This window comes from Salvelinus fontinalis, chromosome 20 (assembly GCF_029448725.1).
Source record: "Salvelinus fontinalis isolate EN_2023a chromosome 20, ASM2944872v1, whole genome shotgun sequence".
In the NCBI taxonomy this organism is placed as follows: domain Eukaryota; kingdom Metazoa; phylum Chordata; class Actinopteri; order Salmoniformes; family Salmonidae; genus Salvelinus; species Salvelinus fontinalis.
The window spans coordinates 12,231,461-12,257,874 of NC_074684.1; the positions used below are offsets into that span (position 1 = coordinate 12,231,461).

The following is a 26,414-nucleotide window of genomic DNA, read 5'->3' on the forward strand; positions in this document are numbered from 1 at the left end:
ATTGATGTGGCTCTCTCCCGGATGCTTTGGAGGCAAAACATTACTGAACATAACGCGCCAATGTAAACTAAGATTTTTGGATATAAATATGAACTTTATCGAACAAAACATACATGTATTGTGTAACATGAAGTCCTATGAGTGTCATCTGATGAAGATCATCAAAGGTTAGTGATTAATTTGATCTCTATTTCTGTCACGACTTCAACCGAGGCAGGCTCTCCTTCCCGTTCGGGTGGCGCTCGGCGGTCGTCGTCACCGGCCTACTAGCTGCCACTGACTCTTTTTCCTCCCCCTCCTTATGTGTTTATTTGTATCACCTGTGTTCAGTTAATTGTTAATTAGTGTGGCTTTATTAGTCAGCCAGCCCGTACGCTTCTTTGTGCGGGATTGTTCGTTTGTAGCTTTGGATTTCGGGAGTGGTTTATGTATTGTGGACTGGGTTTGTCTCCCGTGTTTTTGGACAGTTGTTTATGACACCCAGTAAGTCCGTGTTGGACATTTTGTTTGCCAGTTGGGCATTAAAGAATCAACGTATTGAAGCTCTGCTGTTCCTGCGTCTGACTTCACACCCCCCGACACCCAGGTCGTTACAATTTCTGCTTTTTGTGACTCCTCTCTTTGGCTGGAAAAAGGGCTGTGTTTTTCTGTGACTAGGTACTGACCTAACATAATCGTTTGGTGTGCTTTTGTCGTAAAGCCTTTTTGAAATCGGACACTGTGGCTGGATTTACAACAAGTTCATCTTTAAAATGGTGTAAAATACTTGTATGTTTGAGGAATTTTAATTATGAGATTTCTGTTTGAATTTGACACCCTGCACTTTCACTGGCTGTTGTCAAGTCGATCCCGTTAACGGGATCTCAGCCGTAAGAAGATAAGCTAGCCTGTTAGCCACGTTATGACTGATTTGTGATCATTGCTAGTTTGAATGTATTGTCATTCGTCCGTTTTTGTCCAAAATATTAATTGGAACTCTAAACCGAATGGCTGGAGGCAACAAACAACGTACCAGGCCAGCTGTGATTTACAACCTCATAGCAATATTTACTGGACTAACGAGACATGTATTGGTTAATTATATTAATCATGCATTGTACTGCATCCATCTATCCTGCCAAATATGCCTTACTCTGTGTCATGGAATGTTGAGTCAAATAGAAACTAATTTCAAACCCTCTTATAAGGTAGGTTTTGATTGCATGAACTGGGAATTTGATATTTTTGGCTGTTATTATGATTTCCTGTTTGTTTCATATATGCAAATTAGTTCAAACGCTGTCAGTTCCACTTTAAATACTGAGATACATCGACTCACTCCCACACTCCTCTCTCGCTCTCTCACTCTCTCTCTCTCGCTCTCTCTCTCTCTCTCTCTCTCTCTGGCAGAGGTAAGTATATAACACATACTGTATATGAGGATTATTTAGAGTTAATATGGTATAGGTCCGCATCACCGGAGGCTGCTGAGGGGAGGACAGCTCAATGGCTGAAACGGAATGACATCTATGCATTTGAAATCATTCTCCTGATTCTGCTCCAGCCATTACCACGAGCCCGTCCTCCCCAATTAAGGTGCCACCAACCTCCTGTGGTCCCCATACTATTTTAATGTTGTAAGAGAAATGTTGTATATACTGTATAGTAGATATTTTATAACAGTGTTAATGTGGATCACTAAATAAAAATAAACAACTGAATTTGGCTTGGATAAATGGTGGTTGTCTATTAAAGTAAAACAATTATTTATGGTTAAACCAAGGAGAGAGGGAGGAGGGAGAGCAAGAAAAAGAGGGATAGAGAAAGAGAAGGAAAGGGGAGAGGGAGGGATGGAGAGAAAATCTGGTTGGGAATACTCTCCTGAGGTTTTTGAGAAACATTGTGGCTTTAAATCCAGCTGGAACCAGCTATAGCCTGTGGCCAAAACAATGTGTGTGTGTGTGTGTGGGGGGGGGTCGACTGAGGATGCCAGTGGAAGAGATAAGAGTTTTTTTTAAACGTATCACTCCCTCCAATAGTTCTTTTTTCTCATTTAACCTCATGGATGATTGAACAGTTTGCTGATAAATGTATACAATCATTACTCCAAGGTATTATTCTACACACGCACGCAAACGCATATACACAGACAGACACACATCACATTAGTGGGTACTCCCACAGTTATCTCCGAGGAAGGCTATGGTGGCATACGCGTGATGGGCAGGCAGACTGGAGGGCTGTCTCTCACACACACACACACACACACCCTGCTCATGTGGCCAAGACACTGACACCAGGGGCGGGCTACAATAGCTTGGTGTGCTTCTCTCTCTCTCTCTCTCTCTCTCTCATCTCTATTTACCCTTCTCTTCTGTGTGCAATCTCCTCTAAAGGGCGGTGCGTGCTATGGGGCTCAGCAGGGTCCTGTGTTCTCCTCCTCCTCCTCTCTCTCCTCCCTTCCTCCTCTCTCTCTTTTTGTGTTCCTCAGCTCTGCCCTCCGGCCAGACATTCTAAAATTAGACCGGAGAGTCCTACACACAGCATCACTAGATATACAGTAGTGGACTGTACAGATACAGGGACATGTGCCACTCTGCAGTCACTTTCCCTCCATCACGCAATCTCGTTCACGTCCTTTCTGTTATGGGACATGTGACTTGTCTACTCTGAGCTTGTTTACATCGTAAGTAGTAACAACAGTTAACTCTCAATCCCACTGATTTCCAGCCCTGCTCCCAAATCCTGCATTTAGGAAAGTAGTTTTTATAGTCTTTCGGCTTAATGCTATTGAATGATATTTATTATTCCTCAGTGAGGTCCTACCTGTACACAATTACTACCACTACTAATCTCTAACTCCATCTGTGTGCAGTTACAGGAAATGATCTGTTCTCTACTGAGACACAATTACATGATGTGAGCTTTAAATCCTTTAACCACTCTGAACGACTGTATGAGATATGTTATTACAGAATGAAACACACACACACTCTTAGAGAGGTTAAAAAACAGTACTGCTGCCATATGTCTGCCTAAACTAGACCTGAAGGAAGGGATCTTACTAACTGATTTGCATGCATACATATGCACCGTCACATAGATGAGTAGTCTCACATAGTCGCGCACACACACATAAATGCGCACACACACTCACACTGTGCGCCTGTAAAGTCAATAACATTATCCTCTCCGTCTCATTGGCTTGCTGGGTTATTAGGATGGAGAGCTGAATGTCTGCCCCTCTCTCTCTCTCTATCTCGCTAGCTAGCCTGTAGTCTCAGATGGAGGTCACTAACGAATGTTTTCAATGCTGCAGGAGCTGTGATTATTTGGCTCTATTCCGGGACAATGTGGCCCGTCCGGAATTTCAATGTAACAACTCTTTGCTTGTAGAGGACTACAGGGGCAAAGGGCCTGCTCTTAGCAAACAAGTAGTGAACTTACACAAGCTACTGGGGAATCCACTCCCGCCTACTTTCTCTTTCTCTTCTACTCCAGTAGCGGATGCCAGTCTAGCCTGGTGGGAGTGTCTCCACCGTGTCGTCTCTCCTCAGTCGACTGGCCAGTGCTCTGCAGGGATCCCTCCCCGAAGGGGTCTCTCCTTTCCCCGGAGAATGGAGTTAGTAGGTTGCATCTAAATTACTTAGTAGACGTTCCTATTCTTGATCCTACCAACCAGTCATGGAGGCACCTCATTCGCCGTGGAAGTCGAAAGCAGCAGCATTTGGCAATAGGGGCCTCCTTGGCGATGGGACCGGATACAGATTTCAAGCGGCTTCGTCGGCCTGGATCCAGAGGTTCTGGCGCCTTCATCCCTGGGGGCTATCGCTTCGAGATCGGATCCAAAGGTACCTGCGCCTTAGTCCTCTGTTCTGTCTCCCTCTCTGGTGGCTTCTACCGCAGATTCAGATCTTCAGAACTCCCGGTCATCAGACCGTGAAGGTGTCTGAGACTCCGGCCCCTTCATCAGCCACAATGGATTCTACGGCTGGCTCGGGTCCATCGGGCCCCACCTCCCAACGATCCTTGAGGGGTCTTCTAAATCACTCGAGGCGAAAGAAAGGCCAAACCTCCTCAACCATTTAACCAGCTATAGTCTCTTTGGTGAGAAACATCTCGGTTCCCAGGGAAAAAACCCTGTACTATCCTGGATCACGAGTACAGGACATTAAAAGGCTGCTTCCTACCGTTCTACAACTGTTGCCGGGGGCTGGCACTGCCGTAGTCCATGTGAGGTCAAACAACATTAGGAGGGCTAGCTCGGAACTGCTAAAAATGGATTTTAAAGCTCTGAAAGATTCCAAAAAGCTCTGTTGGAAAAACTTGTATAGATAACTTTGACACCTTTTGGAAACAGAAGATGCTCTACAGGAATCATCTCTACAGGAATGACTTATCAGTGACCCAAGCCCTGCTCAGATAATCCCCACCATTGTGTCGCTGAGTTGTCGTAGTGCTGCTACAAATGTACATTGTACCAGGGGTGTTGGCAGAATACCTCTGTCAGTACTACAGCTATTGTCAGCAGTAATCATGCTCCTACGAACCTGAGTTATACTGTTAGCACTGAGGCCGTTTGCCATAGTAGGAAGTCCACTGTGAGATGGCTCACCCTGCACTATCAGCTCAAACATAAATATCACTGTCATGTCTACCTCTGATAAGCCTCCCAATAAAGCAATAAAAACAATCAAGAATCCCAAAAACTGCAAAAAATAGGGCACAATAACATACGTAGCCTAAGAAACAAGGTTACTGAAATCGATAACTTGCCAGTAACATATAACATTCATACAGTGGTAACAATACATGTTTTCAACATCTTCTGAAGAGATAGGAATGCCAAAAGTAGAGGTGTTTCCATTCATGTTCAGAGTCATATTCCTGTAAAGCTTAGAAGGGATCTAATTTAAAATGCTGTTGAAGTCTTATGGCTGCAGGTTCACCTGCCTCACCTAAAGCCCATTCTGGTGGGAAGCTGCTATAGACCACCACGTGCTAAGAGTCAGTATCTGGATGACGTGTGAAATGCTGTATAATGTATGTGATATCAACAGATGTGATATCAACTTTCATCAAGCTGCCCACTCAAGAAAAAGCTTCAAACTGTTACCAGTGCCTGCAACCTGGTTCAGGTTATCAGTCAACCTACAAGGGTATTTCTAAACAGCACAGGAATGAAATCAACCACATGTATTGATCACATCTTTACTAACGCTGCAGACATCTGATTTAAAGCACTATTCAAATCCATGTAGTGATCATAGTAGCCATATCTAGGAAAACTAAAGTTCCAAGGGCTGGGCCTAATATAGTGTATAAGAGGTCATACAAGAAGTGTTGTAGTGATTCGTATGGTGAAGAATATTTGCTGGTCTGTGGTTTGTGATATGAGGAGGAACCAGATGCTGCATTCTTCCACTTACTAATAAGCATGCGCCCACTAAGAAAATGACTGTAAAAACTGTTAAATCCCAGTGGATTGATGAGGAACTTAAAAATGTTATGTTAAAGAGGGATGAGGCAAAAAGAATGGCAAATAAGTCTGGATGCATAGCCGATTGGTAAACGTACTGTAAATTGAGAAGTCATGTGACTAAATTCTACTATGAAATAAAGATAAATTATATAAAACATGATAGTGAAAAGCTTTGGAGCAACTTAAATGAAATGACGGGCAAAAAGGCAAATCTGTCTTCATCATTCATTGAATTAGATCACAAAACCCAACTACTTCAATAATTTGTTAATTGGCAAGATTAGCTAATTTAGGCATGACATGCAATCAAAACATACTGAACCTACACATCCATGCATAACTGACCAAATTATGAAAGACGAGCATTGTCATTTCAAATTTCGTAAAGTGAGTGTGGAAGAGGTGAAAAATTATTGTTGTCTATCAACAATGACAAGCCACCTAGGTCTGACAACTTGGATGGAAAATTAGTGAGGATGATAGGAGACGATGTTGCCACTCCTATTGGCCATCTCTTCAATCTAAGCCTACAGGAAAGTGTGTGCCCTCAGGCCTGGAGGGAAGCAAAAGTCATTACCCAAGAATAGCAAAGCACCCTTTACTGGCAGCCGACCAATCCGCCTGTTACAAACCCCTTAGGAAACTTTTAAAAAAGAATAGTGTTTGGCCAGATACAATGCTATTTCACAGTAAAACAAATTAACAACACATTTTCAGCATGCCTATAGGGAAGGGCATTCAACATGTATGGCACTTACACAAATGACTGATGATTGGCTGAGAGAAATTGTTTTATGATTATGGATCATAATCTGCTGCTGGAAAAACATTTGTGTTATGGCTTTACACCCCCTGCTATACTGTGGATCGAGAGTTACCTGTCTAACAGAACACAGAGGTTTTTTTTATGTATTAATGGAGGCCTCTCCAACATAAACCAAGTAGTCAGGCATTCCCCAGGGCAGCTGTATAGGCCCCTTTACTTTTTTCAATCTTTACTAATGACCTGCCACTGGCTCTTAGCAAAGCCTGTGTGTCTATGTATGCTGATGACTCAACACTATACACATCAGCTACCACAGGAACACAGAATGGCTGGCAAGAAATAAGTCAGTCCTAAATATTTCAAAAACTAAAAGCATTGTATTTGGGATAAATCATTCACTAAACCCTAAACCTCAACCAAATATTGTAATGAATAATGTGGAAATTGAGCAAGTTGAGGAGACTAAACTGCTTGGATAAACCCTGGATTGTAAACTATCATGGTCAAAACATATTGATGCAGCAGTAGCTAAAATGGGGAGAAGTCGGTCCATAATAAAATGCTGCTCTTCCATCTTAACAATGCTATCAACAAGGCAGGTCCTACAAGCTCTAGTTTTGTCGTACCTGGACTGTCCAGTCGTGTGGTCAGATGCCAAAAATATTAAAATTGGCCCAGAACAGGGCAGCACAGGCCACTGGCCTTAAATGTACACAGGGAGCTAACAATACCAATATGCATGTCAATCTCTCCAGGCTCAAAGTATAGGAGAGATTGAATTCATCACTTCTTGTATTTGTGAGAGGTATTGACATGTTGAAAGCACCGAGCTGTCTGTTTAAGCTACTAGCACACAGTTCGGACACCCATGCATACCTCACAAGACATCCCACCAAAGGTCTCTTCACAGTCCCCAAGTCCAGAACAGACTATGGGAGGTGCACAGTACTACATAGAGCCATGTCTACATGGAACTCTATTCCACATCAAGTAACTCATGCAAGCAGTAAAATCTGATTTAAAAAACAGATAAAAATACACATTATGGAACAGCGGGGACTGTGAAGAGACACACACACACAGGCAAAGACACATACTTACACACACACACATGATAACATACGGACTATACGCACATAGACATGAATTTTGTGTTGTAGATATGTGGTAGTAGAGTAGTGGCCTGAAGGCACAGACTTAATGTGTTGTGAAATCTGTTCTGAAATGTATTGTAATGTTTTTTTTAATTGTTTAATAACTGCCTTAATTTTGCTGGAACCCAGGAAGAGTAGCTACTGCCTTAGCAGGAACTAATGGGGATCCATAATAAATACAAATACAAATTACACTTATAAATGAAAGGGGTGAGTGGACGAGTGTCAGAGAGAGGAATCGAGTGATCAGGCTCCTTTATTAATGAAGTGCTGATGATGTCCATTCCAAGAACACGACAAGGACCTCTCGCTCTCTCACTCCCTCCTTCGCTGAGTAATCTCTCCTTCTCTATATCCTACTCTCGGGAAAACATATGCTGGAAAACGAATAAGAAATATAAATGACTGAACAGCTTCTCTCTCTACCTCTCAGAACCCCTTCCCTCCCTCTATCTCTATCTCCATCCATGCCTTTCTCTCTCCTACTCTCCCTCCACCAGCAGCAGAACAAACACCAGAGGGCTAACTCTAGCTATTCTAGCCGAGTGGGAACGGGAGCACCTTTAAGACCAAAGGAAAGCACTGAGAACTCGTTCAACCCCAAACACCAACTTGTAAAAGAACAGGCCCTGAGCTATGCATGTAATAACGTGATTGACAACTCATAATGTTCTAAAGCAGCACACACACACACACACACACATATAAACTATCTTTCTCACACGCACACACACAATGTCTCTCTCCACACACACACAGGACAGTATAAGGATGTCTAGTTAGTTTTCCCCTGGGGGGATGAGATGAATCCAGCATCAGTGTGGTGAGTACTGGACCAGTGAAAATCACAGGCCTGGTTGGGTTGTGTGTGGTGAGTTCTGGACCAGTGAAAATCACAGACCTGGTTGGGTGTGGTGAGTTCTGGACCAGTGAAAATCACAGGCCTGGTTGGGTTGCGTGTGGTGAGTTCTGGACCAGTCTCATTTTTTAAATGTATTTTTATTTAACTAGGCAAGTCAGTTTTTTAAGAACAAATTCTTATTTACAATGATGGCCTAGGAACAATTGGTTAACTGCCTTGTTCAGGGGCAGAACAACAGATTTTTATCTTGTCAGCTCGGGGACTCGATCCACCAACCTTTCGGTTACTGGCCCAACGTTCTAACCACTAGGCTACCTGCCGCCCCAAGGATGTCCAGTTAGTTTTCCCCTGGGAGGATGAGATGAATCCAGCGTCAGTGTAGTTGTGTGTGGTGAGTTCTGGACCAGTGTAAATCACAGGGCTGGTTGGGTTGCGTGTGGTGAGTAGTGGTCTGGTCTGGCTCCAGATGGACGAGGGGTTGAGGCCCCATGTGGAGGACTGTTGTCAGACCTCCCAGGGCTAACTCACTTCCACACCACTGAAGAACATACGCAGCATGGAGAGGAGAGGAGCACCAAAGCAGAGCTAACGTCGACATGTCTTAATGTTTTGGTTGTTACGAATGTACTGATATAAGTGGATGCACGTGGCATTCCGGCTAAAAATCGATTTTATATCGGAGTCGTGCCTGTTGTTCACACATGTATCTGCCCTCTCATTGGCTAGAATGTCCCCGCCCTCTCCCACCTGCCTTTGCGGACATTTATTCACATTGTTAGAGCGGTTAGTTCAGTATCTTGTCAATATATAGATCATCTTTGATCACTATCACTAGCTATCATTTGCTAACAGGGAAAAAAATGTCTAGGTAGCCAACTTGATTCTTCTCTCATGTACTACTAAAGTCAAAAAGCATTGGATTGGTGTAAACATGGGCGAGAGAGTTTCCTTACACCATTTTTTTTCACCAGTCTCGGCACTATTCATTTTAAATCCAAGTCACATTGAGATTGACCTATTGACCTAATTTAAAGCTAACCTTACCTATGACCTGGCCAATCACCTTATGTATTACTGCCCCCCAGTTGAAAACACTCCAAAAAACTGTACAAATATCTCCTAGCTTTGCCCACGCATGCTTTCTTTCCCTAAAGCTAACACTAAAACTAAAACTAGAACTAAATTACATAAAAACGAAATGGAAATATTTTTTGCAAACTTAAACTAGCAAATCCGTCCTGAAAACTAACTGAAGCTAAAAATGGAAACGTTTATAGGAATGAAAACATAATAGCCTTGCTGCAGAGCCACAATGAAGCCACAACGGAGCCAAAATGGCATCTCTATAATCCCCTTTCAACAATCTAGCAAGGGCACATCAATCAAAGCACTTTGAGACAGATTTAGTCATCATTTGCTCTATACCATCAGCCAAGAATCATTCAAGAATCTTCTCTTTGTATACGGTGTAGTGTCTGGGAAGTTAGAAAGGAGTGCCATTCAGACACAACAGCACTCATCATGTTCTTTCTGAGGAGACAGACATAACAGCAACAGTAACAGTGTCACGGACAGACCACTAGAGAAACATCCTCATCACACCCCTGGAGGGGAAGGCTAGAGAGAGGGATGGGGAAAATGATTGATGATGATGAAAAGTATCAGAGAAAGAGAGAGAACATGGCTCCCTATGGAGCCAAAAGGCTCATTGAATCAGGCAGTTTAGTGACAATACAGTCCCAACCAGACACCGTAGAGAATTCAGTCCCAACCAGACACCGTAGAGAATACAGTCCCAACCAGTCACATAGAGAATACAGTCCCAACCAGAAGCCATAGAGAATACAGTCCCAACCAGACACCATAGAGAATTCAGTCCCAACCAGACGCCATAGAGAATACTGTCCCAACCAGTCACCGTAGAGGATTCAGTCCCAACCAGACCGTAGAGAATACTGTCCCAAGCAGACACCGTAGAGAATTCAGTCCCAACCAGACACCGTAGAGAATACTGTCCCAACCAGTCACCGTAGAGGATTCAGTCCCAACCAGTCACCGTAGAGAATACTGTCCCAAGCAGACACCGTAGAGAATTCAGTCCCAACCAGACACCGTAGAGAATTCAGTCCCAACCAGTCACCGTAGAGAATACTGTCCCAACCAGACGCCATAGAGAATTCAGTCCCAACCAGTCACCGTAGAGAATACTGTCCCAACCAGACACCGTAGAGAATACTGTCCCAACCAGTCACCGTAGAGAATACTGTCCCAAGCAGACACTGTAGAGAATTCAGTCCCAACCAGACACCGTAGAGAACTCAGTCCCAACCAGACATATAGAGAATACTGTCCCAACCAGACACATAGAGAATTCAGTCCCAACCAGACACCGTAGAGAACTCAGTCCCAACAAGTCACCGTAGAGAATACTGTCCCAACCAGACACCGTGGAGAATTCAGTCCCAACCAGACACCGTAGAGAACTCAGTCCCAACCAGACATATAGAGAATACTGTCCCAACCAGACACATAGAGAATTCAGTCCCAACCAGACCGTAGAGAATTCAGTCCCAACCAGTCACCGTAGAGAATACTGTCCCAACCAGACACCGTAGAGAATACAGTCCCAACCAGACGCCATAGAGAATACAGTCCCAACCAGACGCCATAGAGAATACAGTCCCAACCAGACGCCGTAGAGAATACAATCCCAACCAGACACCGTAGAGAATACAGTCCCAACCAGACGCCGTAGAGAATACAGTCCCAACCAGACGCCATAGAGAATACAGTCCCAACCAGACACCATAGAGAATACAGTCCCAACCAGACGCCATAGAGAATACAGTCCCAACCAGACGACATAGAGAATACAGTCCCAACCAGCCGCCATAGAGAATACAGTCCCAACCAGCCGCCATAGAGAATACAGTCCCAACCAGACGCCATAGAGAATACAGTCCCAACCAGACGCCATAGAGAATACAGTCCCAACCAGACGCCATAGAGAATACAGTCCCAACCAGACGCCATAGAGAATACAATCCCAACCAGACGCCATAGAGAATACAGTCCCAACCAGACGCCATAGAGAATACAATCCCAACCAGACGCCATAGAGAATACAGTCCCAACCAGACGCCATAGAGAAGCAGACTTGATGTGAATGAACAGAAGTCGGTCTAAAAGGTAGGGCTCAGACACAGAATGAGGACACAGACAGACCCAGACATACAGAGCCTCAGACTATGTGCTTTGCCTTTCAACAGTCTCAAGGGTAATGCCACAATCAGGCACAATAAGTCCTTCTCACAGACCCAATAGACTGTGAATATCACTGCTGTGAACGGCCTCATGTACTGTGCTACCAGTGGATAACAAACCTGGGTTCAAGTAGTATTGTTTTCATTCAAACACTTTTAGCAATTGATTGAGCCTGCCTGGAGAGCCAGACGGTGTTTGCACTTTTGCGAGCAGGTATTCTATTGGTTCTATTGTACTAGGCAAGCTCAACCAAGCCCAGCTAAAGTATTTGAAATGATATCAAACAGTATTTGAACCGATGTCTGGAGGATTGTGCTACTTTTGCTGCTGTGGTATTAGCCAGGGCACAGGAGGTTGACTTGTCTCTCTTTCACAGCCCACTCTCATTTTCAACTTCCCGACAGAGGACACAGAAAGAGGGCCAAGCTAAGCCTGTGTGTATGCGTGTTCTGTGAATAAAGAGCTTCTGAGGTCAGGTTCGTTCTGAGGCGGTTCAATTTACGATCTATTAAGTCCCATTAAGTACAGTACCATACGTTAGCTTCTGTTCCAAGACTTTCACTGCACAGAGGGAACAGTATAGGTCATTCAGAACTTCGGTTAGCCATATTTCTACAGTGCTGGTGATTAGCAGAGATTTAGCCAGTCTTTAAGGTGGCTCAGAGAGGGTGGAGATGTGGGGAGGGGGAGGGGGGGGGTCTTGGATGGCTTGGGGCGGCAGGGGCTCCTGGCGGTTAGGAGCATTGGGCCGGTGGCTGAGAGGTCCCCGGTTTGGGTCCCTGAGTCGGCTGGGTGGGGGATCTGTCGATGTGCCCTTGAGCGGGGCGCCTGATCCTGGTTGCTCCTGTGGGTCGTCTGGATGGGAGCATCTGCTAAATGACTGAATTTAAGGTAAATGTTGAGTGGCTTCACTGCACTGTATGTTTTAAAATTCAATAAAAAATTACAAATTAAGTCAATGACATGGCATTTAATATACACTGAGCATACAAAATATTAGGAACAATTTCCTAATATTGAGTTGCACCCCTTTTGCTCTCAGAACAGCCTGTATTCATAAGGGATGGACTTTACAAAGTGTCAAGCGTTCCACAGTGATGTTGGTCCACGTTGACTCCAATGCTTCCCACAGTTTTGTCAAGTCGACTGGATGTCCTTTGGCTGGTGCAACATTCTTGATACACACAGGCAACTGTTGAGCATGAAAAAACCAGCAACGTTGCAGTTCTTGACACACTCAAACCGGTACACCGGGCACCTGCTATCATACCCTGTTCAAAGGCACTTCAATCTTTTGTCTTGCCCATTCACCCTCTGAATGGCACACATACACATTCCATGTCTCAATTGTCTCAAGGCTTAAAACTATATTTTTGAACCTGTGTCCTTCCCTTCATTTACACTGATTGAAGGGACACAAATAAGGGATCATCGCTTTCACCTGGATTAACCTGGTCAGTCTGTCATGGAAAGAGCGGGTGTTCCTAATGTTTTGTCCACTCAGTGTAGTTCAACATCTATGGACGCTACACAGTGGTAGGAACAAGAAAGGAAGACTCAAACAGAGGATTAACTGAAGGACACACTGACAAGCTGAAATGCTCACATATAAGACATGCAAACAGCATTTACATCAAAATCACTATTCATTGTTCTCTCTGTGCGAAAGTTGAAACTGAAACATATTCATGTCAGCAGCACGCCACCCTGTATCCCACTGCTGGCTAGCTCCTGAAGCTAAGCAGGGCTGGTCCTGGATGGGAGACCAGGTGCTGTTGGAGTGCCAGTAGGGGGTGCTCTTTCCTCTGGTCTTAAGGTCAAATGACAATCCCCCAGGGCAGTGAAGGGGATATTGCCCTGCATAGGGTGCTGTCTTTCAGATGGGATGTTAAATGGGTGTCCTGACTTGCTGTTGTCACTAAAAATCCCATGGCACTCATTTTAGGGGTGTTAACCCCAGTATCATGGCTACATTCTCAAGCTGGCTCCATTTCAATCATGGCCACCTGATCACCCCCCTCATTCCTAATTGGCACATTACTCCTCTGCAGCTGATGTGCTGTGTGTTCTGGCACAAAATGGTTGCTATGAATCACCCAAGTGGGTGCTATACATTGGCGGTGGATGAGATGAGTTTCCCCCTTACAGTGCTTTGAACATCTGGAAAGGTGCTGAATGAATGAATGATCATGACAGTGTGTGTATAAGCAGAGTACAGGGGAATGCCTTTCTTCCTTCCTGTCAGTGTAGTGTGGGTGTGTGTGTTAATCATGGCTACCGAAGTGATCACAGGCCTTTCCCAGAAAAAACAGAAGCAGGGCAGAATGCCACGGAGGAGGGCCGGAACGAGAGAAAATCAAATATTAGCTGATCAACAAACTTGAAACAAGCGTCGCTATGAAAAATCTCATTAGCCCCGGTGGGCAACTCCATCGCTCTCTTTCTATTCCTCATTCTCTCCAGCTGCCTTTCGTTCGCTCCATCTTTCATTCCGATGCACACGCTCTCTAATTCTCTCTCCATTAACCTTTCGGCACCACATCTTTCTCTATCCACCCTTCCATCTCTTTCCTTTGCCGTCTCTCTCTCTCCCTCTCTCCTCAGCAGTTTGACTTCAAAGCCGCCTCTCCCTCTGAATGGGAGCAGGCTAGCAGGTAGGATAAAGCTACGCATTATGCTGAGTGCACCACGTGTCCCAGACCTCCCTTTGATGTGTTAATCACTGTCAGAGCAGCGCCGTAACGGGATGGGGACGAATGGATTGTGTTCCAAATAGCACCCTATTTCGCTTTGTAGGGAATAGGGTGCCCTCTGTAGGGAATAGGGTGCCCTCTGTAGGGAATAGGTTGCCATTTGGAACACATGGAAACGTAATTAAGATTTGGGTTGTGGTAGGTAGTGACAGTAGGATGAGAGCACAGCGTGGTGCCAGCAGCAACGACTCTGGCATGACATCTGGCCACTCAATCATTTGTAAACATTTATGTTAGCAAGTAGCAACTTTGCAGGTTGGCGTGTAGCGTTACAAGCGTATGTGATCAAAGATTTTTTATTTTTTTGTTTATTTTGGGCTGCCACCATCAAACACATGTGCAAGTCAGTGAAATGTTCCTTGACTAGTCACAGACTGGCCCGTCTACTGAATGGGAAGACTCTGGAGTTCGTAGTTTATTAACACTGGTGCCACTAGTAACCCCTTTCTGACTTTCAATGACCCTTTAAGACTCATTACAGCACAGCAGGTAGTCAGTGAGGCAGACAGAGAGAGAGAGGGAGGGAGATATAGAGAGAGGGGGGGTCGATAGGGAGACACCCAGAGGAAGACCGAAGGGCAGAGATACTAAGAGAGGGCTTTGTCTGGAGAATAGCCACTTCATGTAGAGAGAGAGACTGTATATATCTAACAGTCCATGACTTACTGGGGATGAAAAATATATAGAGGACAAACTATAAAGCCAGCAGGGATAAAGCTGAGAGGGTGAGAGAGAGAGAGAGAGAGAGAGAGAGAGAGAGAGAGAGAGAGAGGAGAGAGAGAGAGAGAGAGAGAGAGAGAGAGAGAGAGAGAGAGAGAGAGAGAGAGAGAGAGAGAGAGAGAGAGAGAGAGAGAGAGAGAGAGAGAGAGAGAGAGAGAGAGAGAGGAGAGAGAGAGAGAGAGAGAGAGAGAGAGAGAGAGAGAGAGAGAGAGATGAGAGAGAGATGAGAGAGAGAGAGAGAGAGAGAGAGAGAGAGAGAGAGAGAGAGAGAGAGAGAGAGAGAGAGAGAGAGAGAGGAGCTAAAGAGATAGAGGAAGGGAGAGAGAGAGATACCATTTCCAGGGTAGTCCTTGGAAACCCAGAGGGAGAGGTAGAGAGGCTGTCCTCTCTCTCAGAGTGTAGCCCAGGCTGAGAGAGCCTCTCTGGGGGACTGCAGGGGATGAGAGGCCCCAGAGGAAGAGAAGAGCTCTCTATCACGTCAGCACTCCAATCACAGCCTAATCCCTGCTTAGTACACCCACTGCTAGAGCAAGGAGGGATGGAGGAATAGGGAGAAAGATAGAGAAATGGGGAAAAACAAGGTAGAGGGAGGTAGAAGGAAGGAGCGAGCGAGCGAGAAAAAGGGAGCATCGGAGAAAGAAACGAGGGAGGAATCGAGAGAGGGAGGGAAAGAGAGGGAGGGAGTGGTTTTGTAACAGATTCTCACACTTACGTCATTGGTTTGGTGGTCTAACATTTGAGAGCTTCTCAGAACTCTCTGCCAAAATATCTAATGTGCTCCTGATGTTATCTATCCTTTCACTATCCTCCTGCACTATCCAGGTCAGCTGACATACAGCTAAGTGATGAATGTAATAAAAGAGTGAAATATTTAACACACATTTTATTTTGAAATTAACACGCTTTAGTATGAATGTCATCATTAAATGGTTGGTGGAAATATAATTGCCTATTCTAAGCACTGTTAAAAGAGTTGATACACATTGTTTCCAGAGAAAAGTGATATATTCTTGGTATCTGGAAGTGTGACCTGTCTGTCACGCCCTGACCTTAGAGATCCTTTTTATGTCTCTATTTTGGTTGGTCAGGGCGTGGGTTGGGGTGGGCATTCTATGTTTTTTTCCCTGTGTGTTGTATTTCTATGTGTTTGGCCTGATATGGTTCCAAATCAGAGGCAGATGTCAATCGTTGTCTCTGATTGAGAACCATACTTAGGTAGCCTGTTCCCACCTGTGTTTGTGGGTAGTTGTTTTCTGTCTTTGTGTCTGCACCAGACAGAACTGTTTCGGTTTCGTTCGTCTTTTTGTTGTTTTTGTTATTTAGTGTTCTGAGTTAAATAAATTTAACATGGACACTTACCACGCTGCGTTTTGGTCCGATCTTTACTCTTCATCAGACGAAGAGGAATATCGTTACACTGTCAGATTCAACGAAACTCAAGTTCTATGACTGAGTGGAATGTCTTTGAATTGCACTAAATTAAATTATACTTCCTGTCACTTAGACTCACATTCAAATTCTGCATCCTGTGGGATGTGGCCAATTAAATTTGAATTTAAACTCATGAGTTGAATGGGAATCAATTTCAGAATTCTGAATTGAGCCCAACACTGCTGCCAAGAAAATTAGTCAGTTCTGCTGTTTGTCCCACATATACAAAATGTGACCGAAAATACCTCACCACCGGCACCACCAGAAATACCCCAAAAACCTGAGTGTTCCAGTTATCATTACATCTTCCTGTTAAAAACTACTGTAGTTTGAAAATCAGACAGGACCAGTGTTCCACTGCACCAAGGAGGGATTACGGAGAAAAATACAAAATGCTACAATCTTCCAGGGATTACAAGCATACACAGCATAGGGTGGGTTACAATCACAAACCTCATGTCAACTGAGTTTTTAATGCCTCTAAAATCTTACCATCTGGATGGGAGAAGGGGATGTGGGGCAGAAGACGGGGGATGTGGGGTTAGATGAGTTAGAGAAGGTGAGATAGTTCTCATGCTGACTATTGACCTGAAATGATTTGCTGTGAAACCACTGGACAGCAGCACACTACAAAGCATAATCTGATGTGTGTGTGTGTGTGTGTGTGTGTGTGTGTGTGTGTGTGTGTGTGTGTGTGTGTGTGTGTGTGTGTGTGTGTGTGTGTGTGTGTGTGTGTGTGTGTGTGTGATGAGATAGATAGATAGATGGAGCAGATGGTCTAGGGTAGATCAGTGAAAGAGGATTTATGCCAGGTCAAACTATCATCACACTCATAACACCAGTCCCCAGTCAGTGGAAAGCACAGCACACCCACACCAGGAAGTACACTCCAACCCCACTACAACAGCCTTGAGATGGCCCTGTGTGTAGGAAAAGAAGCTGTGCCACTCTAGCAATAGTTTCCCATCTGTGACTGTGTGGATTCATACACTCCAAAAGGCATTTTTCTATTTCAGGACCATGGAGAGTTCCAATCAGAGGCACCACCAATGCATCAGTGCCATGGATAGTTCCACTTTGAAAGCTACCAGCTGCTACGTGATTCAGAACCATGGACAGTACCCGTCTGAGAACCAAAAGTGTGTGCAGTATTTCAGCACCATGGACAGCAGTGTTGGAGAGCAAAAGGGAGCAGATCAACAGGGTGCGCAGACTTCTGTCTTAGCCCCAATAGCACACCAGATTGAAATTTCTAACAGCACCATTAATTGAGTCGGGCGTTTTAATGCCTGGCCTTACGATAACGTTATGCACACCAACATTTAGTAACATCAACAATCATCAAATAGCTGCAAACAAACCTCCTCTTTAGCCTTGTGAAAATCAAAGAAAAGGTCCGGCCTGCCAGAGAGTACCCCATCCAGCCAGAGAGTACCCCATCCAGCCAGAGAGTACCCCATCCAGCCAGAGAGTACCCCATCCAGCCAGAGAGGCACAAAAGGAGGTGAGACCTGTGTGTCTGATCCTCACTGTAAAGTCGACAGCATCTCGCTGAGGTTTCTGCCAACAGGGAAGTCATCTCTGGCTCTCTGATAACGGGACTAAATAGAATGCTTACACATACTCACACACAGACACAGGCACAGACACACAGACACAGAGAAACAGACACACGCAGACAGACACAGACACAGACACACACACACACACACACACACACACACACACACACACACACACACACACACACACACACACACACACACACACACACACACACACACACACACACACACACACACACACACACACACACACACACACACACAAACACCAGCAGGACCGGATGGATGGGACGGCCCCTGGCTGTGACACAGCAGTCAGAATAGCTGACGTCCATTAGTCCCATCTGTGGTGGTCTGGGTCTGGGACGGAGGCCCTTCTAGCCTGCTGAAATGGATACTGCAGAATACGGCCCATCTGTTCCCAACTGGTGTGCCTTCAGCAACTCTCAGGTGTTCCGCAAAACTTTTCCTAATCCTGATTTTTGGAACACTCACTTGTAAACTTGACCTGTTGAACGCACAGGGAGTTCTGACTTGGGAGCCCCAGTGACGCTCGGATAATACATGAAATGGACTTGATTACATCTGTATCGTTGTTTCAAGTCCAGTAAACTCAGGCTGTTGTCACAATTGTATTATATGAGGGGCGCGCATCACAAGCAGTGTACACACAAACTAACCATCATGAGTAACGATGACAATAGTTCAAATAAAGCCTATTTCATCTGTAATAAACTTTGTCACGTAAAATAGACGATTTGCAATATGGGTCAGATGAGATGGAGGGAAGATTCAAATTGAATATCCAATCAAGGTGTGGCACGGTTGAAAAAAGGTTGGGAACCACTGCTCTACTGTACACACACACACACACACACAAACACACACACACACACACACACACACACACACACACACACACACACACACACACACACACACACACACACACACACACACACACACACACACACACACACACACATTGATGCGCACATACTCACAGGCTCAGTGGGAAGCACGTAAAAGACCAAAGAGAGAGGGAGGAGAGAGGGAGGAGAGAGGGCGGCAGAAAGGCGAGGGAGAAGGAAAACAGTTTGCCTGAGGCAAAGATGTTCGGGCCCTCTCGAGAGATCTGGCACTCCAAACTAGCTGGCACAGTTTGCCATGCTCCTTGGATGGCAACACTTCAGATGCTATTCAAACACTCCAATCTGCCAAGAATCCCAACAGATAGGAAACCAGCTGAAGGGTGCTGGTTTAAAGTGGGAGACGTTAGAGACAGAGACAGAGGCTCTGAGGAATGAAGCAGGACCCCGTGTCTCTCAACCGTCCCCCTGCTGCTACACTGATCGTCAAAAATGGTGATTATGCACTGTCCTCTACGGCCGGACACACACACACACACACACACACGCACACACACACACACACACACACACACACACACACACACACACACACACACACACACACACACACACACACACACACACACACACATGACAAGACAGAGGGATATTCACAAGATCTCCTCCATTCATTGATCTCATTGATCCCGCAAACTCAACTCTGGACCTCGAAGCTAGTTCAACTGCATTTTTTTCACTGTTCCCTTCTAATCAGGGACTGATTTAGACCTGGGACACCTGGTGCAGTCAATTAATTATCAGGTAGAACAGAAAACCTAGCAGACTCTGGATCTCGTTGGGTAAGAGTTGAATACCCCTGTCATAGATGCTTCCTGTTTCCCATTATTCTCAGAAAAGATCATGAGGCAGAAGGCTATTTGTGTAAGAGAGGGGGAGGGAGGATGATGGAACGGCCTTTAAACGCTTCCTGTCTGTATCATCATCAGAACAAGGGCATTGTGGTTTTAGAATCTTTTGTTGACTCTCTGATCTTTTACTGCTGATGTTGTTGTTGTTATTGTTGTGTGGGTGTGTGTCTGCCGGTGTCGTGAGTGTGTCTGTTTTTAGTTTTTCTCTGGTGTTAAAAAGCCAGTCTGGTGTGATTCACGGGGCTTGGCTTCGCGAGGGAAGCATTTCCCAACAAACATCTCACAGTCCTTCTCTCTATCCGATCTGATCAAGTGTAAGAGTAACTCAGCTATTTCTGCTCTGGAAGGGTGAGGCAGCGGAGGCTCGCTCGATGTTTAGCTGTTGGCAAAGTGTTGGGAGAGATCAGAAAGATAAATGTGTTTGTTCTCCCCGTTGGCGCTCAGCCCCAAAACCTTTAACTCCATTGAAACCAGGCTTCCCACAGCAAAGGAAGCTGAAATGGACTACTTTCACGAATCTGCTTGCTCTGCCCTCATAGTTTCACGTTGAAGTGTTTCACCATGTTCTTTTCAGGACAACCAGGGCTACACGCAGAGCACAGTTTGACATAAACAGCTGCATTCATACGTTTTATTGACACATGTCTGCAAAGCAATAAGCTGATGCAGAATGTATTCATGAGAATGCTGTGAGTACATAAGTTGTTTTCTCAGTGGGTAATGAATATCCAGCTAGTCAGTGACAACTGTGTGGCGTTTGTGACAGCAACTATGTGAGCTTATTACAGTATTATAGACACTACGTCCTGGGATTTCCTGTGATCTTCTATGTACTGTAGAAGAACCCCTTAACTTCTAACGACTGTTGTGTACCTTGTGAGCGTCATAGAGCAGGTTACATGATCGCGAAAGTCTAAGCTTTTCATAGATGGTCATAATAGTTTGTCGCTCAAACTGTTCGGATTTTACAAATGTCTTTGTGAGAAGAACCGTTTTCGGGATCCGCCCTTGTCTCACACAGAAAAAACACTTTAGCTCAGCCCTCGTTAATCACACAGACTAATGCAACAACCCAGCAGGCTGTATCTCACACACACGGTTCGAAGTCCTCCAAAACGCGCTGGCATTACCGTGGGACTCAAGCGGTTTTAATATAGCGTGTCCTGAATTATACCTCTCCCACCCTTGCATTCATGTGCTCAAAATAAACCACTATTGTGTTGGTTGAAGCAAAGGTAGAGATCATAGAAGCCATTCATAATCAGGATGACAACTTCATCCAGCCTGGAACAGGGAAGACCGAGGCTGAGGAGGCTAAGGGGGAATGGGGCCCAGCTCCAGCACAGAGAGGGGGTAAACGGGGAGGACAATGGCTGAGGAAGCAGAGCGAGATGTGGGGCACTGGGATGCCGGGTGTTCCCATAGCATCTGGGTGAACCTCCATGAGCAGCTGGGCCGTCGTGGAGAGACCTGGAACTGGAGCTTAGACCTGAGGCTGTCCGAGATGACTTGGGCCACATAGGCCACTGTAGAAAAGCAGCAGCTCATCTCTCAGGTCAAAGCAATCTGGTCTGAAAGTATGTTTGGTGAGTGCAGAGGGTTTCCTGGTTGTACAAACAGCTTAAAACTGCTCAAACAGGGCGGCAAGATTTTCTGTCCACAGCGGTTATGCACACACTCACGCAAACACACACTAACACATAAACACAAATACACACACATGCACGTCTAATCTGTTCATTTATTTCCCAGGAGGCATTGCACAGATGCCCAGCGGCCAGCCTGTGTTGGTGATTGGTCCTCAGCTGAACGGGCTAGATATGGTAAGTACCCACGCTGCACTGGGCTCGCTCTATCTCTCGCTCTTTCCTTCTCCGCCCCCCGTCTCTCCCTCTCTAACCCTCTCTCTCCCTCCGCTTTCTCTCTCTTTCTTTATCCATCCTCTCTCTCTCTCTCTCCATCTCTCCACCCTCTATCTCTCCATGTATCTCTATTCCTCTCTCTCTATCTGAAGGTTACTCGAGCTCACTACAGAGGAAAGATTATTCACATCCCAGTGTGTGTCTCAGCTAGAGATCTGAACATGATCAAAATACTAACACAACACTACACAATAGTAAACATAGCTTCTGCATGACAATATCACACACTACGGTACCTGAACACAACACAATGTACATTCAATCTCATTCACTAACTGTTCATTAATTATAGAGACCAGGTGATCTATTAAATATCATTGTATGCATCATTGTAAGACCTTTAAACAGGTCAACATTCACAAAGCCGCGGGGCCAGACGGATTACCAGGACGTGTACTCAAAGCATGCGCTGACCAACTGGCAAGTGTCTTCACCAACATTTTCAACCTCTCCCTGACCGAGTCTGTAATACCAACATGTTTCAAGCAGACCACCATAGTCCCTGTGCGCAAGGAAGCGAAGGTAACCTGCCTAAACGATTACCGCCCCGTAGCACTCACGTCGGTAGCCATGAAGTGCTTTGAAAGGCTGGTCATGGCTCACATCAACACCATTATCCCAGAAACCCTAGACCCACTCCAATTCGCACACCGCCCCAAACAGATCCACAGATGACGCAATCTCAAACGCACTCCACACTGCCCTTTCCCACCTGGACAAAATGAACACCTATGTGAGAATAATGTTCATTGACTACAGCTAATTCAACATCATAATGCTCACGAAGCTCATCACTAAGCTAAGGACCCTGGGACTAAACACCTCCCTCTGCAACTGGATCCTGGACTTCGTGATGGCCACCCCAGGTGGTGAAGGTAGCCAACAACACGTCTGCCATGCTGATCCTCATCACTGGGGCCCCTCAGGGGTGTGTACTTAGTCCCCTCCTGTACTCCCTGGACTGCGTGGCCAAACACGACTCCAACATCATCATTAAGTTTGCTGACGACACAACAGTGGAAGGCCTGATCACCGACATTGATGAGACTGCCTGTAGGGAAGAGGTCAGTGACCTGGCAGTGTGGTGCCAGGACAACAACCTCTTCTTGAACGTCAGCAAGACAAAGGAGTTGCTCATGGACAACAGGAAAAGGAGGGCTGGAAAAGGCCCCCATCAACATCGACGGTGCTGTAGTGGAGCGGGTCGAGAGTTTCAAGTTTCTTGGTGTCCACATCACCAACAAACAATCATGGTCCAAACACACCAAGACAGTCGTGAAGAGGGTACGAAAGCACCTTTTCTCCCTCAGGAGACTGACAAGATTTGGCATGGGTCCCCAGATCCTGCACCATAGAGAGCATCCTGACAGGTTGCATCACCGCCTGGTATGGCAACTGATCGGCATCTGACCGTAAGGCGCTGCAGATGGTAGTGAGTACGGCCCAGTACATCACTAGGGTCAAGCGTTCTGCCATCCAGGACCTCTATACTAGGCGGTGTCAGAGGAAGGCCCCAAAAACTGTCAGAGACTCCAGTCACCCAAGTCATAGAGTGTTTTCTCTGCTACCACAGCACCAAGTCTAGGATCAGAAGGCTCCTTAACAGCTTCTACCCCCAAGCCATAAGACTGCTGAATAATTAATAACATGGCCACCAGACTATTTACATTGACCCCCCCCCCCCCCCCTCCATTTGTTTTTTACACTGCTGCTACTCGCTGTTTATTACCTATGCATAGTCACTTCACCCCTACCTACATGTACAAATTACCTCGACTAACCTGTACCCCCGCACACTGACTCGGTACCGGTACCCCCTGTATATAGTCTCGTTATTGTCATGTTATTGTGTTACTTTTTATTATTTTTTACTTTAGTGTATTTGGTAAATGTTTTCTTAACTCTTTCTTGAACTGCCCTGTTGGTTAAGCGCTTGTAAGTATGCATACCACGGTTAGGTCTGCCCTTGTTGTATTCGGCGCATGTGACAAATAAAGTTTGATTTGATTTGAATTAATACAACATTGATGGTATGAAAAGATATGAACCGTATTGAGTTTCCTAGCGTCTTTGAGATCATCTCTGTAATAGAAAGTGCCTTATAAATTAGATCTACTATCTCTATATTTATTAGTATTATCTTGTTGAGAAAGCTGGATAGTAAAATGGCTGAGTACAGTAGATGAATATAGGGTAATGTGATGTAATTTCACCTTGGTCATCATTATGCGGTAACTGATGGGGAAATTGTGATCATTTGACTGGGTTATTATACTGGGTGAGCATAATAACCTCACCTCTAGGGTCAAACAATCCACTGATGCATTTTCTCATTAGTGCTTTCCATCTCATTCATTACCCAACTAGACCGAGCACAGCCTGTTTTTAACACACACACACACACAGACACACACAGACACACACACAGACACACACACACACACACACACAGACACACACAGACACACCACACACCCTCATTTCACAAACACGACACATGGCCGCAAGCACACACACAAACACACGCACCTTCCAATCCACCATCATCACAACCATCGCCATCCAGTTAAACGGGATCTATAAATATCAAAGGTGATGGATAGTCTAACACAGGGGGAAAATAATGCTCTTCAAAAACATTAATGGCTTTCTGATGGCGATACGTCAGTTTGTTCATTTCCCAGTCTTTAACCGTGTGGCAGTGTTAGAGATGGAGAATAGGACTCTGTCCCAAATGGTACCCTATTCCCTATATAGTGCACTACTTTTCACCAGGCCCCTATGGGCTCTGATCAGAAATAGTGCACTGTATAGAGAATAGGTCGCCATTTAGGGCGCAACCCTGGAAAATCAGCAGGGCCAATGTGACATGAATGAGTGTATCCATAAAGCCCTGTCAGATTAGCTAGGCCACCGTCTCTATCTAAATGTATGGGCTGGGATTGGACGATACACTCTGCATGCAGATCAGACCAGAGGAGAGCTGGAGGAGGAGAGGAGAGGAGGTGAGCTGGCGAAGAGGATAGAGGAGAGGAGGAGGAGAGGTAGAAGAGAGGAGGAGAGGAAAGGAGAGTCTAGAGGACAGGAGGAGAGGATAGAAGGAGGAGGAGGAAGAGAGGAGGAGGAGAGGGGGTGAGCTGGCTAAGAGGATAGAGGAGAGGAGAAGGAGAGGATAGGCCTGCCTATAAAGCGTATACAGGTAGGTCATTCAGATTTCAGATATCCTGAATCAGTCCAACCAGTTGCAAGTGGACGAATGAACCTAAGAGTTTGTGTCCTATCTCTGTTCCACCCTGAGGGTTCTAACGTTCTACCTCCTAGCCATTATCATGTCTTTGAGCGCTCCTTGTGTGAAAGCACCGCTCGCAATTCTCTCAACCTCTCTCTCTCTCTGTTTTTCTCTATGCCCTCTGCACAACAAAGACTATGAGAGAATCACACAGGCTCTTTCTCCGTCTCTTATCATCACTCGCTCTCTCAACCCCCACTCCTTTTATTCTCATCCTCCCTTCCTCTCCCTCTCACAGGTGTTCCTTCAAGGACAACCTGTACAAATGCTTAGAGTGCTGAACCTCACAGAGACTCAGCATGAAGAAAGAGGGAGAATTAGAGAAAGAGGAATATAGAGTAAGAAAAGAGTGGGAGAGCCAAAGAGAGAGAGCGAGGGGAGAAAGAGACATATATAGAGAGAGAAAGAGAGAAAGAAAGAGCGAGGGTAGAGAGAGAGACAGAGAGAGACATAGAGAGAAAGAGAGAGAAAGAGAGAGACAGAGAGAAAGCAAGGGAGAGGCAGAGGGAGTAAGAAACGAGAGGGAGAGGGGGAGGGAGACATCTGTTAGAGAAGGAGAGAACCCTGAAGATACACAATTTGCTTGTTTTTGTACTTGAAAGTCTGTGTAAACATGAATATTGTAAATCATTGGAATTTAATTTTGCCTCCTGGTGAAGTTATATTCGTATGAAAGTAAATATTTGTTGAATATATCTTTTAGAGCAAGGGTCGTGATCAATAAACCAAAAACCCCAAAATGCATACCTTATTTAGATTTTTCTCATGTACTGTAAACTGTGTTTTTATTGTTTAAAATGTACATTTGTGTCTGAACTGGTGTTCTGAGGAAAACTTGGGCAATGGACCTCAGTTATAAATTCCCTGCCAGGTTACAACAAGGCTGGTTTTATGTGTCCTGGTTTTCTGAGAGAAAAAACAGCATTTGGCTCCGACATAATCATGTTTACTCTCAGCCTCAACATTCACTATACTAATGTATCTTTAAAATACAATTCCACCAAAAGCAATTGGTGATGAATATTCTGTCAGAAAAACAGGTTAAGATTGACAAGATAAGTCAACACACATTGAGAGAGAGAGAGAGCAGTAGAGAAATAGAGAGAGAGAGAGAGAGAGCGGTAGAGAAATAGAGAGAGAGAGAGGGGGCAAGAGGAAGAGAAAGCTTCAAAGAGAGGAGATGGAAAGAAGGAGGGAGAGAAGGATAGATGGAGACAGGAAAATAAAGGGAGAGTGGGAGAGGACGATATAGGGAGAGAGAATGAAAGAGATGAAAAGGGGGAGAGAGAGGGAGAAGCTGAGGGAAGAGAGAGAGTGGGGGGGGGGGGGGGGGGTTCAAGAGAGAGCGGATCCAGGCCGGAAAAGAAAAGATGAATGACGGGTCCTAAATGAAATGCCACTCTGTGTAATGGGAAAAAGGGCCATTCGGAAAGCAGGTCACTTGAGT

At 45.2% G+C, this 26,414-nt stretch overlaps 1 protein-coding gene across 9 annotated transcripts in view; it reads right to left on the minus strand.

Moving 5' to 3' along the window:
- LOC129817310 (neurexin-3b-like) overlaps nucleotides 1-26,414 on the minus strand; it is a 184,093-nt gene that overhangs the window by 95,844 nt on the left and 61,835 nt on the right. The window lies entirely within an intron of this gene.